The 5000-nt window shown below is 51.8% G+C and overlaps 1 pseudogene; it reads left to right on the top strand.

Moving 5' to 3' along the window:
• The window catches only part of LOC138944160 (large subunit ribosomal RNA), a 3036-nt pseudogene extending 2801 nt beyond the window's left edge, over positions 1 to 235 (top strand).
• The last annotated feature ends 4765 nt before the right edge of the window (positions 236 to 5000 follow it).

Below are 5000 nucleotides of genomic sequence, written 5' to 3'. Positions count from 1 at the left end.
TAAAACAAAGCATTGCGATGGCCCTCGCGGGTGTTGACGCAATGTGATTTCTGCCCAGTGCTCTGAATGTCAACGTGAAGAAATTCAAGCAAGCGCGGGTAAACGGCGGGAGTAACTATGACTCTCTTAAGGTAGCCAAATGCCTCGTCATCTAATTAGTGACGCGCATGAATGGATTAACGAGATTCCCACTGTCCCTATCTACTGGGAGTTACCGTGGCTCTCCTAAGGACGTCCGGGTGACGCTCTTTACTGACCCTTGCGCCGGTGCTGGTGATCCATTGGTCCGTTGGATCCCGGCCCGCGCGGGTGATGTTCTGAGTCGATCTCGGGGTCTGAGAGTCGGGGTTGGAACGTGATGCGAATCGCTATGCGATGCGAAATCGCGTAGCGATATCAGTCCTCTAGTTAGGACCTCTAGCCTCTCGCGTTCAAGTTGTGCATCCACCTTCTCGTGGTACTCCTGAAAACGCCACCTACTTTGGAAAGTAAGATTCGGTAGGTGTCGGCTGAGTGATGTCACAGCGAAGTTTTCCCCCCTTTTCCGCACAGTCATGAGCCGGCATCAGTGATACTATGACCCTCTGATGGACGTCCGGGTGACGCTCTCTACTGATCCTTGCGCCGGTGCTGGTGATCCGGATTGATCCACCAGATCCCGGCCCGCGCGGGTGATGTTCTGAGCCGATCTCGGGGTCCGGGATTGTCGTGGTTGAAATCTGATGCTAATCGAATGGCTCTCAAGTGACAGCGTCCTTCCTGTCTTCCCTCTCACACACCTTCCGCACTTCCCGGCAGCCCATCTCCATCCGTTCGTCTCTATTGTTCTTAGGTGCAGTAGAGAGGAACAGGGGTTGTCAATACTCGCCCACCGGGCCCTGCGCTTCTGAGGTCTTTGGCCCAGCGGCGACGGAACCGGTGGTTACTAATCTTTTCTTTTCTTTTCAGGTCTCCCCATACCTTTAGGAAAGCCACCCCTCTCTCTCTCTCTCTTTATCACCCCTCTTTAACAATACTTACTAACACTACTAACACTCATCACTCTTCTTTCTCTTTTTCGTCCCTCTACTCTCTTTCCCTCCTGAGCTAAAAGCTCTCACCTCAACCCCTTTTTCACTCCTTTTCGTACTATCTCTTTTGCTATCGCTTTTCTATCTCTATACTCTTTTCTCATTTACTTGCATAAAACAGCATGCAACGCTACGAGTCGGTGCCAGCATTGCTGGCCGAATGGCTCTAATGTAGCAACACACACACACATACACACTCTCACACACTTACATTCTCTCTCTCTCCCTTTTCTTTCTCTTTTTCTTCCTTCTTTATTCCTTTCCTCTATTTCCTTAAACAGCATGCATCGCTACGAGTCGGTGTCAGCATTGCTGACCAAATGGCTCTTACGTAGCAACACACACACACACACGTTCTGTTTTTCTATCTCCTCTTTCTCCCCCTATTCTTTCTTTCTTTACTCCACTCCAATTAACAACTCTCACTAACAACTTCATTACTAACACTTTCATTGATCTGTCTACTCTGTCGCTTTTACCAATTCCTTAATACAGCATAGCTACGAGTCGGTGTCAGATTGACCAAATGGCTCTTATGTAGCGAGCGCACCTAGAAGCGTTGGTGGAACGTGTCTGTGGCCTTGTGGGCAACGCACTTTTAAGAAGTGGGGAGCCTGCAGTGGCTAAGGTCACGTTCCCGTACTCGGCTTTCCTATCCTTTCTTCATCCAATCTCCCGGCAGCCCATCCCCATCCGTTTGTCTCTGTTGTGCCTCGGTACAGTGGAGAGAGACAGGGGCTGTTGTACTCACCTACCGGGCCCTGCGCTTCTGAGGTCTCAGACCCAGCGGCGACGGAACCGGGGGTTACTAATACTTTTCTCTTTTCAGGCTTCCATCCTTTGTCGTTTTTCATTATTATCGCCCGGTCGTTTGTTTCCAACTCGTCCGTTGTGGTAGGAAAATCGACGCATTAGAAATAGATAGATAGGTAGGCGTTTCCTCCTAATGGCGCCCGTCTTAAGGCTAAGGTCAAGGATCGTGCCGATGGTCTGAATGGCCGCGAAGACGAAAAAATCGCGGTCGCTAGCGGTCCACCACCTCGGGGTACCTGCTGTCCCCCCGTTGTATTTAGGCTTGGCGGCGTAATGGTGGCTCTGCGCTGCTCGACTTCTTTTCCACCGTACTCGTGGGAACAAAAATGATGAATAATTTTCTAAAAATTTTGGTGAGGAGGAGTGCCCGCCTGGCAGATCGCTTCCCGCCAGGTGCGGCTGCTATTAGGGAGGCAAGGGACGTGCCTGTCGTCGAGTCGCGAGTACGCTCGTGCGCGCGCTTGGAGACAGCCTCCGCTTCCTCGAGAGCGCCTCACCAAGCTGTGCCCGAGCGATTCCGCGACGTAAAACGACTTTGCGCACAGCCCCAAGGTTGCGGCCTTCGCGCCGTTCGAGTTTTGTTAACGCGATGCGATAGTAGGAACAGCTTAATAAGGCCTTCACCGGCAATCATCGACCGGGAAGAAGAAATTAGGAATAGGGAATCTAGCACAAAATTAGTATCCGCGATTAGACCCGCGATTAGTTCCGCGAATAGTCCCGCGAAAAACCCCGCGGTAGAAAATAAGATTAGATACGCGAATGTTTCCCAATTAGAACCCCATAGTGTATGTGATCCGGGTTCCTCTTCGCAGCCGCAGCAACAAGCTCCGGCAAGTAGCGTCCCCTTTTCCTCATTTGCGTCCACGGGAGTGAGGATACTGCAGCTGAACATGAGGCGTTCAGTTGTAGTTACGGGTGAGGTGCGTCAGCTTGTCGCCGAAAAGCGACTTGACGTCCTGTTATTGCAGGAGTTGCACGTCAAGAAGCATGGCAAGAGCCACACCTTCGTTGGCTTAGGGAAGAATATGAGGGTAGCTGCTGTATGCTCAGAACGCCCCTGGGCTGCAGTGGCAGTCTGTAACCCTCAATTCCAAATGGTGTTTGTCTCGCAGCTTAGCACGACACATTGCGTCTGTGTGGAAGTGCAGGCTCCCAATTTTTCTTTCTACGTCGCATCGTGCTACTTCCAGTACAGCGACGAGATAGAAAAATACCTCAGACACCTCGAAGTGGTGCTTCATTCGCTGAGGGGGAAGAGATTGTTAGTGGCAGTAGACGCCAATGCTCGGTCGTCACTCTGGGGTCTCCAAGAGACAGACGAAAGAGGTGCGAAATTTGAAGACCTCATCCGAGCATATGGAGTAAACGTGGTGAATGATGTCGGACAGGGACCCACCTTTTGGACGGCAAGAGGTTCGTCTTTCATCGATGTAACCTTGACGTCGTCCTCCATGAACAAATTCATCAATGATTGGAAGGTGAGGCCCGACTGGACGACCAGCGACCACAACGCAGTCGACATCAGATTGAGGGTGCCAAAGGGGTCAGGTGGAGATCGGGGTGCCGCGAACATGAGGTTTGACACTCGTCGGGCTGATTGGGAGCGGTTCTCCGAGAGCTTGACTGATCTTTCAAGATCGAGACTGGAGGTCCTCGATGTCTGTTCTGCGAATAGAGTAGATGAGATGGCGGAGACGTTGGCAGCGGTACTCACCGAAGCCTGTTCCGCGTCGATGCCAAGAAAAAGACGATTTAGGAAGTCCAACCCGTGGTGGACGGTCGAATTAACTATACTCAAAAAGGGAGTATACAGAAAGAGGCGTGCACTCCAGAGAGGGCGGGACAAGCCCACTTACCTTTCTCTGAAGTTGGAATACCGCTCTTCTTTGCGGAAATACGGCAGAGAGGTGAGGAAGGCGAAGCTTGCGAGCTGGCGGAAGTTTGTCACATCGCACGGTAACTCGGAGCCCTGGGGATTCGTTTATAAACTCCAGGCGAGAAAACTCCAAGTTGAGGGGGTGCTCAGCACACTCCGGTGTGGCGAATATTCCACGAAGACTTTAGAGGAGACCGCCGGCTACCTCCTAGACGTGCACACTCCGGATGACCGGGAACAGGATGACACGTTCGAACAACGTGAAATTCGTCTCGCTTCGAAGGTTTCCCCCGACACGGTCGACGCCTCATTCTTCACGGCGGCAGAAATGGCTGTAGCGGTGAAAACTTTTAAAAATAATAAGGCTCCAGGAATGGACCTTATTGAGGTTGCGGTTTTGAAAGCCGCTTGTAGGATAATTCCCGGTCAGTTTCTTAGATTATTTAACGGATGCCTTCAGTGGGGCGTCTTTCCCTCAATCTGGAAGGAGGGCTCGCTTCGAGTCCTTCTGAAGGGTGAGGACAAGGACGAGAAGGATCCGAAATCCTATAGACCCATCTGTCTCCTCTCCGTAGTAGGAAAACTTTTCGAGAAACTTCTCAAAACCCGCCTCATGGACGCGTCACTGGCACCGGGTAGGGTCTCCGATCGACAGTTCGGTTTCATGCCCGGAAGGTCGACGGAGGATGCTGTTGTGGAGATGCGGCGTATGGTTTCTGCCTCTGAAAAGAGGTACGCCGTCGCGCTTCTCTTCGACATCTCCGGGGCTTTTGACAACGTCTGGTGGCCTCTTGTACTAGCTAGTTTAAAAGAACGGAATTGCCCGCGGAACGTCTTCGAAGTCCTCCGGAGTTATTTCGAAAATCGGACAGTAAAAATCGCGTTCGGTGCTACAGAGGTGTCCAAGCGGGCCGCGAGGGGGTGCCCACAAGGTTCCGTCCTCGGTCCGACTTGTTGGAACCTCATGTTCGACGGCCTTCTGCGGCTCCTAGAAGGCTTGGTCGAAAATCGGTTTGCCGCGTACGCGGATGATCTCGTTGTCGTTATAAACGGGGATTCGCGAAACGAAATCGAATCTGAAGGCCAACGGGTGGTCAACGCGATCGTAAATTGGTGCGAGTCCGCGAAGCTTCAGATCTCCGAACGCAAGACTGAAGCTATAATATTAAAAAGCGCCGCGATAAATAGAAACCATATAGGCAGACGGGGAGGAGCACGTCCGGATAGGAAGCGTAGAA

Source organism: Polyergus mexicanus, unplaced genomic scaffold, assembly GCF_030449975.1.
Source record: "Polyergus mexicanus isolate NDT 795.1 unplaced genomic scaffold, iyPolMexi1.0 SCAF_103, whole genome shotgun sequence".
Lineage (NCBI taxonomy): Eukaryota > Metazoa > Arthropoda > Insecta > Hymenoptera > Formicidae > Polyergus > Polyergus mexicanus.
The sequence above is the reverse complement of the archived record's forward strand: the minus strand, read 5'-3'. Positions and strand labels throughout refer to the sequence as shown.